This window comes from Bombina bombina, chromosome 8 (assembly GCF_027579735.1).
Source record: "Bombina bombina isolate aBomBom1 chromosome 8, aBomBom1.pri, whole genome shotgun sequence".
Taxonomy (NCBI): domain Eukaryota; kingdom Metazoa; phylum Chordata; class Amphibia; order Anura; family Bombinatoridae; genus Bombina; species Bombina bombina.
Window position 1 is genome coordinate 196,842,392 of NC_069506.1, and position 13,654 is coordinate 196,856,045.

Sequence of the window (13,654 nt, forward strand, 5' to 3'; positions counted from 1 at the left end):
TGCCCCTGGCAGGCACTGAAACGCACACGTGTGAAGGAATCTGACTGCTATTATTTAATACAGTCAAAAGAGTGTTGTTTTTTTTAAATGTACACTACTGTTACACCAGATATGAGTTTCACTAGGGTGACACTGTGCCCTGGCAGGCACTGAAACGCACACGTGTGAAGGAAACTGACTGCTATTATTTAACACAGTCAAAAAAGTGTTGTTTTTTTAATGTACACTACTGTTACACCAGATATGAGTTGCACTGGGGTGACACTGTGCCCTGGCAGGCACTGAAACGCACACGTGTGAAGGAATCTGACTGCTATTATTTAACACAGTCAAAAGAGTGTTGTTTTTTTTAAATGTACACTACTGTTACACCAGATATGAGTTTCACTGGGGTGACACTGTGCCTGGCAGGCACTGAAACGCACACGTGTGAAGGAATCTGACTGCTATTATTTAATACAGTCAAAAGAGTGTTGTTTTTTTTAAATGTACACTACTGTTACACCAGATATGAGTTTCACTGGGGTGACACTGTGCCCCTGGCAGGCACTGAAACGCACACGTGTGAAGGAAACTGACTGCTATTATTTAACACAGTGAAAAAATTGTTTTTTTTTTTAAATGTACACTACTGTTACACCAGATATGAGTTGCACTGGGGTGACACTGTGCCCTGGCAGGCACTGAAATGCACACGTGTGAAGGAAACTGACTGCTATTATTTAACACAGTCAAAAAAGTGTTTTTTTTTTTTAAATGTACACTACTGTTACACCAGATATGAGTTGCACTGGGGTGACACTGTGCCCTGGCAGGCACTGAAACGCACACGTGTGAAGGAAACTGACTGCTATTATTTAACACAGTCAAAAAAGTGTTTGTTTTTTTTAAATGTACACTACTGTTACGCCAGATATGAGTTGCACTGAGGTGACACTGTGCCCTGGCAGGCACTGAAACGCACACGTGTGAAGGAAACTGACTGCTATTATTTAAACACAGTCAAAAAAGTTTTTTTTTTTTTAAATGTACACTACTGTTACACCAGATATGAGTTGCACTGGGGTGACACTGTGCCCTGGCAGGCACTGAAACGCACACGTGTGAAGGAAACTGACTGCTATTATTTAACACAGTCAAAAAAGTGTTTTTTTTTTTAAATGTACACTACTGTTACACCAGATATGAGTTGCACTGGGGTGACACTGTGCCCTGGCAGGCACTGAAACGCACACGTGTGAAGGAAACTGACTGCTATTATTTAACACAGTCAAAAAAGTGTTGTTTTTTTTAAATGTACACTACTGTTACACCAGATATGAGTTGCACTGGGGTGACACTGTGCCTTGGCAGGCACTGAAATGCACACGTGTGAAGGAAACTGACTGCTATTATTTAACACAGTCAAAAAAGTGTTGTTTTTTTTAAATGTACACTACTGTTACACCAGATATGAGTTGCACTGGGGTGACACTGTGCCCTGGCAGGCACTGAAACGCACCGTGTGAAGGAAACTGACTGCTATTATTTAACACAGTCAAAAAAGTGTTTTTTTTTTTTTTAAATGTACACTACTGTTACACCAGATATGAGTGGTAGCACTGGGCAAGTGGGCACAGTATACGCAGGCAGGCAACTGCAATTAGATTACACAGGAAAAAAAAAAAAAAAAAGCAGACTGATGTTCTAGCCCTAAAAAGGACTTTTTGGGGTGCTGTCCTTACAGCAGAGATCAGATGAGTCCTTCAGGACTGTAGTGGACACTGAATACAGTAGCCCAGCTATCGATTTCCCTATTAAATCAGCATCAGCTACACTGTCCCTTCTCTCACTAAGATGCGCTTCCAAATGAATCTAAAATGGATGCTGTCCAGGAGGTAGGAGGGTCTGGGAGGGAGGGGTCTGCTGCTGATTGGCTGGAATATGTCTGCTGACTGTGAGGTACAGGGTCAAAGTTTTACTCAATGATGACGAATAGGGTGCGGAACGAACATCGCATATGTTCGCCCGCCGCGGCGAACGCGAACAGCTATGTTCGCCGGGAACTATTAGCCGGCGAACTATTCGCGACATCACTACTGAATGCCCTTTTAAGGGCAGCAAAAAAGCAAAATGCCCTTTTAAGTTGTTTAACTTATGGCAATTGCCTACATAAAACCCTTTTTAAGGACTATTGGTAGTTCAGCATTAGATTAGGGGGGGTGTTTTTATTTTGGGGGGGATTTTTTATTTTTATAGGGGTATTAGTTTAGGTTTACATTTTTTATTTTGGACACCTTTTTATTTTGTTCTGTAATTTTAGTTTTTTTTTTTTTTAACTTTAGCTTGGGGGGTTGTAGTTTTTAAACATAGACTGCCCTCTGAACTGGCCCTTGTGTTTATTTGTTTTTTTTTTTATGATAACAAGGACAAGTACATTACTGTTACACCAGATATAATGTTGCACAGGGGTGACAGTGTGCCCTGGCAGGCACTGAAACGCACACGTGTGAAGGAAACTGACTGCTATTATTTAACACAGTCAAAAAAGTGTTGTTTATTTTAAATGTACACTGCTTTTACACTAGATATGAGTTGCACTGGGGTGACACTGTGCCCCTGGCAGGCACTGAAATGCACACGTGTGAAGGAAACTGATTGCTATTATTTAACACAGTCAAAAAGTGTTGTTTTTTTAAATGTACACTACTGTTACACCAGATATGAGTTGCACTGGGGTGACACTGTGCCCTGGCAGGCACTGAAATGCACACGTGTGAAGGAAACTGGCTGCTATTATTTAACACAGTCAAAAAAGTGTTGTTTTTTTTAAATGTACACTACAGTTACACCAGATATGAGTTGCGTTGGGGTGACACTGTGCCCTGGCAGGCACTGAAATGCACACGTGTGAAGGAAACTGACTGCTATTATTTAACACAGTCAAAAAAGTGTTTTTTTTTTTTAAATGTACACTACTGTTACACCAGATATGAGTTGCACTGGGGTGACACTGTGCCCTGGCAGGCACTGAAACGCACACGTGTGAAGGGAAAACTGACTGCTATTATTTAACACAGTCAAAAAAGTGTTGTTTTTTTTAAAATCTACACTACTGTTACACCAGATATGAGTGGTAGCACTGGGCAAGTGGGCACAGTATACGCTGTTAGCCTGACACACACGCTGGCAGGCAGGCAACTGCAATTAGATTACACAGGAAAAAAAAAAAAAAAGACAGACTGATGTTTCTAGCCCTAAAAAGGACTTTTTGGGGGTGCTGTCCTTACAGCAGAGATCAGATGAGTCCTTCAGAACTGTAGTGGACACTAAATACACTAGCCCAGCTATCGATTTCCCTATTAAATCAGCATCAGCTACACTGTCCCTTCTCTCACTAAGAATGCAGCTTCCAAATGAATCTAAAATGATGCTGTCCAGGATGTAGGAGGGTCTGTAAGGGAGGGTCTGCTGCTGATTGGCTGGAATATGTCTGCTGATTGTGAGGTACAGGGTCAAAGTTTTACTCAATGATGACGAATAGGGGGCGGATCGAACATCGCATATGTTCGCCCGCTGCGGCGAACTGCGAACAAGCTATGCTCGTCGGGAACTATTCGCCGGCGAACTATTCACGACATCACTATTGAATGCCCTTTTAAGGGCAGCAAAAAAGCAGAATGCCCTTTTAAGTTGTTTAACTTATGGCAATGCCCTACATAAAACCCTTTTTAAGGACTATTGGTAGTTTAGCATTAGATTAGCAAGTGTTTTTATTTTGGGGTGGATTTTTTATTTTTATAGGGGTATTAGTTTAGGTTTACATTTTTTTATTTTGGACACCCTTTTTATTTTGTTCTGTAATTTTTTTTATTTTTTTTAACTTTAGCTTGGGGGGTTGTAGTTTTTAAAATAGACTGCCTCTGAACTGGCCCTTGTGTTTAGTTGTTTCTTTTTTATGATAACAAGGACAAGTACATTACTGTTACACCATATATGAGTTGCACCTGGTGGTGACACCTGTGCCCTGGCAGGCACTGAAACGGCACACGTGTGAAGGAAACTGACTGCTATTATTTAACACAGTCCAAAAAAGTGTTGTTTTTTTTTTTAAAATGTACACTACTGTTTACACCAGATATGAGTGGTAGCACTGGGGCAAGTGGCACAGTATACGCTGTTAGCCTGACACACACGCTGGCAGGCAGGCAACTGCAATTACAATTACAATTACAGCAGAGATCAGATGAGTCCTTCAGGACTGTAGTGGACACTGAATACACTAGCCCAGCTATCGATTTCCCTATTAAATCAGCATCAGCTACACTGTCCCCTTCTCTCACTAAGAATGCAGCTTCCAAATTAATCTAAAATGGATTGCTGTAAAGGAGGTAGGAGGGTCTGGGAGGGAGGGTCTCTGCTGCCGATTGGCTGGAATATGTCTGCTGACTGTGAGGTACAGGGTCAAAGTTTTACCTCAATGACGACGAATAGGGGGCGAATCGACATCGCATATATTCGCCCGCCGCGGCGAACAGGTGAACAAGCTATGTTCGCCGGGAAACTATTCGCCGGCGAAACTATTTCGCGACATCACTTCTGAATGCCCTTTAAAGGGCAGCAAAAAAGCAGAATGCCCTTTTAAGTTGTTTAACTTATGGCAATGCCCTACATAAAACCCTTTTTTAAGACTATTGGTAGTTTGGATTAGATTAGGGGGTGTTTTTATTTTGGGGGGGATTTTTTATTTTATAGGGGTATTAGTATTAGGTTTACATTTTTTATTTTGGACACCTTTTTTTGTTGTTCTGTAATTTTAGTTGTTTTTTTTTTTACTTTAGCTTGGGGGGTTGTAGTTTTTAAACATAGACTGCCCTCTGAACTGGCCCTTGTGTTTATTTGTTTCTTTTTTTTTGATAACAAGGACAAGTACATTACTGTTACACCAGATATGAGTTGCACAGGGGTGACACTGTGCCCCTGCGCAGGCACTGAAACGCACACGTGTGAAGGAAACTAATATGCTATTATTTAACACAGTCAAAAAAGTGTTTTTTTTTTTTAAATTTACACTACTGTTACCACCAGATATGAGTTGCACTGGGGTGATCCACTGTGCCCTAGCAGGCACTGAAACGCACACGTGTGAAGGAAACTGACTGCTATTATTTAACACAGTCAAAAGTGTTGTTTTTTTAAATGTACACTACTGTTACACCAGATATGAGTTGCACTGGGGTGACACTGTGCCCTGGCAGGCACTGAAACGCACACGTGTGAAGGAAAACTGACTGCTATTATTTAACACAGTGAAAAAAAGTGTTGTTTTTTTTAAATGTACACTACTGTTACACCAGATATGAGTTGCACTGGGGTGACACCTGTGCCCTGGCACGGCACTGAAATGCACTCGTCGTGAAGGAAACTGACTGCTATTATTTAACACAGTCAAAAAAGTGTTTGTTTTTTTATAAATGTACACTACTGTTACACCAGATATGAGTTGCACTGGGGTGACACTGTGCCCTGAGGCACTGAAACGCCACTTGTGAAGGAAACTGACTGCTATTATTTAACACAGTAAAAAAAAGTGTTGTATTTTTTAAATGTCACTACTGTTACACCAGATATGAGTGGTAGCACTGCGGCAAGGTGGGCACAGTATACGCTGTTAGCCTGACACACACGCTGGCAGGCAGCAACTGTAATTAGATTACACAGGGAAAAAAAAAAAAGCAGACTGATGTTCTAGCCCTAAAAAGGGCTTTATGGGGTGCTGCCCTCTGAACTGGCCCTTGTGTTTATTTGTTTCTTTTTTATGATAACAAAGGACAAGTACATTACTGTTACACCAGATATGAGTTGCACCAGGGGGTGACAGTGTGCCCTGGCAGGCACTGAAACGCACACGTGTGAAGGAAACTGACTGCTATTATTTAACACAGTCAAAAAAGTGTTGTTGTTTTTTAAATGTACACTACTGTTACACCAGATATGAGTTGCCACGGGGGTGACACTGTGCCCTGGCAGGCACTGAAACGCACACGTGTGAAGGAAACTGACTGCTATTATTTAACACAGTCAAAAAAGGGTTGTTTTTTTTTAAATGTACACTACTGTTACACCAGATATGAGTTGCACTGGGGTGCACTGTGCCCTGGCAGGCACTGAAACGCACACGTGTGAAGGAAACTGACTGCTAATATTTAACACAGTCAAAAAGTGTTTTTTTTTTTTTTAAATGTACACTACAGTTACACCAGATATGAGTTGCACTGGGGTGACACCTGTGCCCTGGCAGGCACTGCAAATGCACACGTGTGAAGGAAACTGACTGCTATTATTTAACACAGTCAAAAAAAGTGTTGTTTTATTAAAATGTACACTACTGTTACATCCAGATTTGAGTGGTGGCACTGGGCCAAGTGTGGGCACAGTATTATGCTGTCCAGCCTGACACACACGCTGGCAGGCAGGCAACTGCAATTAGATTACACATAAAAAAAAAGCAGACTGATGTTCTCTAGCCCCTAAAAGAGCTTTTTTGGGGTGCTGTCCTTACAGCAGAGATCAGATGAGTCCTTCAGGACTGTAGTGGACACTGAATAACACTAGCCCTAGCTATCTATTTCCCTATTAAATCAGCAGCAGCTACAATGTCCTCCTCTCACTAAGAATGCAGCTTCCGAATGGAATCTAAAATGGATGCTGTCCAGGAGGTAGGAGGGTCTGGGAGGGAGGTCTGCTGCTGATTGGCTGGAATGTGTCTGCTGACTGTGAGGTACAGGGTCAAAGTTTTACTCAATGTGAGACGAATAGGCGGCGGATCGACATCGCATATGTTTGCCCGCCGCGGCAAACGCGAACAAGCTATGTTCGCACGGGAACTAATTCGCCAGCGAAACTATTCGCGACATCACTACTGAATGCCCTTTTAAGGGCAGCAAAAAAGCAGAATGCCCTTTTTAAGTTGTTTAACTTATGGCAATGCCCTACATAAAACCCTTTTTTAAGGACTATTGGTAGTTTAGGATTAGATTAGGGGGTGTTTTTATTTTGGGGGGGATTTTTTATTTTTATAGGGGTATTAGTTTAGGTTTACATTTTTTATTTTGGACACCTTTTTATTTTGTTCTGTAATTTTAGTTGTTTTTTTTTTACTTTAGCTTGGGGGGTTGTAGTTTTTAAAACATAGACTGCCCTCTGAACTGGCCCTTGTGTTTATTTTGTTTCTTTTTTTTGATAACAAGGACAAGTACATTACTGTTACACCAGATATGAGTTGCACAGGGGTGACACTGTGCCCTGGCAGGCACTGAAACGCACACGTGTGAAGGAAACTAACTGCTATTATTTAACACAGGTCAAAAAAGTGTTTTTTTTTTTAAATTTACACTACTGTTACACCCAGATATAGAGTTTGCACTGGGGTGACACTGTGCCCTAGCAGGCACTGAAACGCACACGTGTGAAGGAAACTGACTGCTATTATTTAACACAGTCAAAAAAGTGTTGTTTTTTTAAATGTACACTACTGTTACACCAGATATGAGTTGCACTGGGGTGACACTCGTGCCCTGGCAGGCACTGAAACGCACACCGTGTGAAGGAAACTGACTGCTATTATTTAACACAGTGAAAAAAGTGTTGTTTTTTTTAAATGTACACTACTGTTACACCAGATATGAGTTGCACTGGGGTGACACTGTGCCCTGGCAGGCACTGAAATGCACACGGTGTGAAGGAAACTGACTGCTATTATTTAACACAGTCAAAAAAGTGTTGTTTTTTATAAATGTACACTACTGTTTACACCAGATATGAGTTGCACTGGGGTGACACTGTGCCCTGGCAGGCACTGAATACGCACCACTTGTGAAGGAAACTGACTGCTATTATTTAACACAGTAAAAAAAGTGTTGTATTTTTTAAATGTACACTACTGTTACACCAGTTATGAGTGGTAGCACTGGGCAAGTGGGCACAGTATACGCTGTTAGCCTGACACACACGCTGGCAGGCAGGCAACTGTAATTTAGATTACACAGGGAAAAAAAAAAAGCAGACTGATGTTCTAGCCCTAAAAAGGCTTTTTTGGGGTGCTGCCCTCTGAACTGGCCCTTGTGTTTATTTGTTTCTTTTTTATGATAACTAGGACAAGTACATTACTCGGTACACCAGATATGAGTTGCACAGGGGGTGACCAGTGTGCCCTGGCAGGCACTGAAACGCACACGTGTGAAGGAAACTGACTGCTATTATTTAAACACAGTCAAAAAAGTGTTGTTGTTTTTTTAAATGTACACTACTGTTACACCAGATATGAGTTGCACGGGGGTGACACTGTGCCCTGGCAGGCACTGAAAACGCACACGTGTGAAGGAAACTGACTGCTATTATTTAACACAGTCAAAAAAGGGTTGTTTTTTTTAAATGTACACTACTGTTACACCAGATATGAGTTGCACTGGGGTGACACTGTGCCCTGGCAGGCACTGAAACGCACACGTGTGAAGGAAACTGACTGCTATTATTTAACACACTCAAAAAAAGTGTTTTTTTTTTTTTAACTGTACACTACTGTTACACCAGATATGAGTTGCACTGGGGTGACACTGTGCCCTGGCAGGCACTGAAATGCACACGTGTGAAGGAAACTGACTGCTATTATTTAATCACAGTCAAAAAAGTGTTGTTTTTTTAAAATGTACACTACTGTTACATCAGATTGAGTGGTGGCACTGGGCAAGTGGGCACAGTATATGCTGTCAGCCTGACACACACGCTGGCAGGCAGGCAACTGCAATTAGATTACACATAAAAAAAAAGCAGACTGATGTTCTAGGCCCTAAAAAGAGCTTTTTGGGGTGCCTGTCCCTTACAGCAGAGATCAAGATGAGTCCTTCAGGACTGTAGTGGACACTGAATACACTAGCCTAGCTATCTATTCCCTATTAAATCAGCAGCAGCTACAATGTCCCTCCTCTCACTAAGAATGCAGCTTCCGAATGAATCTAAAATGGATGCTGTCCAGGAGGTAGGAGGGTCTGGGAGGGAGGTCTGCTGCTGATTGGCTGGAATGTGTCTGCTGACTGTGAGGTACAGGGTCAAAGTTTTACTCAATGGTGGACGAATAGGCGGCGGATCGAACACATCGCATATTTTTGCCCGCCGCGGCAAACGCGAACAAGCTATGTTCGCCGGGAACTATTCGCCAGCGAACTATTCGCGACATCACTACTGAATGCCCTTTTAAGGGCAGCAAAAAAGCAGAATGCCCTTTTAAGTTGTTTAACTTATGGCAATGCCCTACGTAAAGCCCTTTTTATTTTTTAGACACCTTTTTATTTTGTTCTGTATTTTAGATTTTTTTTTAACTTTAGCTTGGGGGGGTTGTAGTTTTTAAACATAGACTGCCCTCTGAACTGGCCCTTGTGTTTATTTGTTTCTTTTTTATGATAACAAGGACAAGTACATTACAGTAATTCAAACCTCAAGGTTACAAACCCAAATAAGCAGTCCTGCATACTATGATAGTATTGCCAGAGAGGTCTTGATAATTCTTTAATCAAAAAATATGTAAGCATACAAAATAAAGCTTATTCAAAACAATTACAAGGCATATTAAAGGGACAGTAAAGACAAAACTAAACTTTCATGATTCAGATAGGTATGCAATTTTAAACAGCTTTCAATTTACTTTTATCATCAAATTTGCTTTGTTCCCCTTGGTGGTATTTTGAAAGGTAAACCTAGCTAGCCTTAAACTGATTTCTAAACAGTTGAAAACCGCCCTCCTAGCTCAGAGCATTTTGAAAGTTTTTTCACAGTTTAGACTGTGCCTAGTTCACATGTGTCATATAGATAACATTGTGCTCACTCCCCGTGAAGTTATTTAGGATTCTTCACTGATTGACTACACTGAATGTCTGTCAAAGGCACTTAGATAAAGAGGCTGTCTGCAAAGGCTAAGATACAAGGTAATCACAGAGGTAAGAAATATATTAATATAACTGTGATGGTTATGCAAAAAATGGGGAATGTGTAATAAAGGGATTATCTATCTTTTTAAATAAGAAAAAGTTTGGTGTGAACTGTCCCTTTAAATACATTTCCTAAGCCTTTTAATAACTTTGGTTACATGACAAACTTTAGTTTGATATACATTTTAATGGATCCTTAATTATCATAAGGACTACTCTTTAACAATAAAATAGATAAAGATAATGGACTTTGAAGACTACCTGAGCAGTTGTTTCAACAAATTCCCTTTAAAGTGACCTGAATATATATTAAACCACAAAGAGCCTTTGATAGTGGAATTTACTACTATTCCTACAATTTTTATTTGTAACTTTAGATTGGGGGGTTATAGTTTTTTTAACATAGACTGCCCTCTGGGCAGGCCTTATCACCTAGTAATATATAATTACAATTTAATATTAAAGTAATCATAAACAGAATAATAATTACATATTTTTGATGTGCCAAATGGATGCCCACAATTTAGCTGATTGGTGCCCATGTACAAAAAACACAGAGAATTAATGAAAACTCATGAAGTTAATGTCAGCGAGTGTGTAAACCCGAACACAAGTTAACACGTTGCGAGTGGTCGCGTTTTTCACTAATTTTTTCAAATCACAAAATCCACGCAATCAAAGCAGTGGACAACAGATAGTATTAACATCCATTAAACTGTTAATAAATTTGGTGGTGATTCTAGGGCTTAACATTGTGTATAATTATCATTCAACTGAAAATGTCATAATCAGTATTTGACAAATGGGTCGGGAAGATGCTATGACTCACAATACAGGCCCTATGAGTCTTTATTTGGCTTCCTTTTAAATACTTTCATTCCAAGATATGTTTGCTATTCTGATAGAACACCGGCTATCCTTGTTCCACCTTGCAGCATGTGTAACTCATAGCTATCCAGGAAAACATGACAGAGGTGGCAATCATAAATCATTAGTCAATGTGGTTCGGATTGGTTTAGCTGCCTAAATTACACCATGTAATATAAAGGAAAATTGGTTTCACTGAAAATGAAATAAGACCTGAGGCTTTTAATACATAGTCCACCTAGATTACAGTCACACGCTGACTGCAGCGCACTTGCAATATGTTTTTTTTCCGGCTCCCTCCTGCATCTTTAGCTTGCTAATCTCACCAGTCATTATTTTATTAAAAAGTATTTAATAACATAAGGACTGGTGAGGCTAGCGGGGCTAAAGACGCTTGAGGGAGCAGAACAAAAAACATATTGCAAGTGCGTTGCATTCAGCGCGCAACTTGTAATCTAGGTGTGTATTTCTAGAGGGTTTTACATACCTACATGGAACAAATATACTCGCACATTGCAAAAGTAAAACATAGCAGCTATTTTATCATTAATCATATTTGTCTAATGTGTATGAATGCAGATGTTTCGCTTTCATTTAAAGGGAGAATCAGTATAAATTAAACCCTAATGATTCAGATAGGGTATGCAATTTTAAACAACTTTCCATTTTACTTTTATCATCAAATTTGCATTTTTCTCTTGGTATTCTTTGTTCAAAACTAAACTTATGTAGGCTCAAACTGATTTCTAAACCATCAAAAGACAGCCTCTTATCTCAGTGCATTTTGACAGTTTTTCACAGTTAGATGGCGCTAGTTCATATGTGTCATAGAGAAAACATTGTGCTCACTCCCGTGTAGTTATTGAGTCAGCACTGACTGGCTTATTTTGAAGTCTGTCAAAAGAACTGTGATAAGTGAGCCTTATGCAGAGGCTTAGATACAAGGTAATCACAGAGGTAAAAACCATTGGTTATGCGAAACTGGGAAATGGTTAAAAAAAAGGATTATCTATCTTTTTAAAGGGACAGTCTACAGGCCCGGACTGGCCATAGGGCATACCGGGCATTTACCTGGTGGGCCGCCGGTTACCTTACCCCCGACCACCAGTAACATCATGTGGGGGTCAACTTAACACACAGTGATGAGAGGTGCGGCTGTATATGTGCGCAAAGTCTGTGACAACAGTGACTGACATGTGGGAGAGAGGGTCTCAACAATGGGACTACTGTCTGGACTGAAGTACAGCGTGAGCTTGCACACTATCTGGTTACTAATTCAGAGAGAGAGCAGTGAACAAGGTAGGTCAGACCGTCAGAGCAGAGGTGGAACTACAGGGGGCACAACTGTAGACAAGTTTTTTTATTTGTCTTAAAAAAAAATTGGGGGGTTACGGGGAGCCCACGAGGGTGGACGGGGGCCCATGAGGGGGGGGGGGCAGCCATGTTGACTCTGGCTGGAGTCAGTGGAGAGATGCTCAGGTCGGCTAAGCACATGCTGTGTGATCCCTAGTTCAGCTAGATGCATTATAGTATGTATTTAAAATCCTAAAAATGTTGCCAATAAGAGATTCAGAGGGTCTGGGGGGCATACATTTATTGCAGGGGGGCTGGGGGCTCATTTTATTGCTGGGACCATCATTTTATTGCAGGGGGCTGGGGGCATAATTTTATTGTAGCGGGGCTGGGGGCATCATTTTATTGCAGGGGGCTGGGAGCTTCATTTTATTGCCTGTGCCTTAATTTATTGCAGTGGGGCTGGGGGCATCATTTATTGCAGGGGGGCTCAGGGCATCATTTTATTGCAGGGGGGTTGGGGGCAACATTTTATTGCTGGAAGCATCATTTTATTGCAGGGGTGCTGGGGGCATCATCTTATTGAAGCGGGGCTGGGGGCATCATTTTATTGCAGGGTGGCTGGGGCATCATTTTATTGCTTTGAGCATCATTTTATTGCAGTGGGGCTGGGACATCATTTATTGCAGGGGGGCTCAGGGCATCATTTTATTGCAGGGGGCCTGGGGTATCATTTTATTGCAGGGGTGATGGGGGCATCATTTTTAATGCAGGGGGGCTGGGGGTCATCATTTATGGCTTGGGGCATTATTTTAATGCAGGGGGGATGGGGAAATCATTTATTTCTGGGGGCTGAGGTCATCATTTATGGCTGGGGTATCATTTTATTGGAGGGCGGCTGGGGGAGTCATTTATTGTAGGGGGCTGGGGCATCATTAATGGCTGGGGTCATCATTTTGTTGCAGGGGGGGCTGGATTCATCATTTAATACAGGGGGCTGGGGCATTATTTATTACAGGGGGGATGGGGGCATGATTTATTGCAGGGGGAATGGGGGCATCATTTTATTGCAGGTGGCTGGGGGAATCATTTATTGCAAGGGGCTGGGGCCATCATTTATGGCTGGGGGCATCATTTTATTGCAGGAGGCTGGGGGCATCATTTATGGCTGGGGGCATCATTTATGGCTGGGGGCATCATTTTATTGCAGGGGACTGTGGGAATCATTTAATTGCAGGGGGGCATAATTTATTGCAGGGGACTGGAGCATTATTTTATTGCAGGGGGGCTGGGGGTATCATTTATTACAGGGGGCTCAGGGCATTATTTCACTGCTGGGGTGCTGAGGGCATTATTTTATTGCAAGGGTGCTGGGGGCATAATTTTATTGTAGGGGGGGCTGGGGGCATCATTTATGGCTGGGGCATCATTTTAATGCAGGGGGGCTGGGGGAATCATTTATTTCTGGGGGGGCTGGGGACATATACTGAGCATATATAAACAAGTATTGTATGTGCAGACCTTTTGTAATG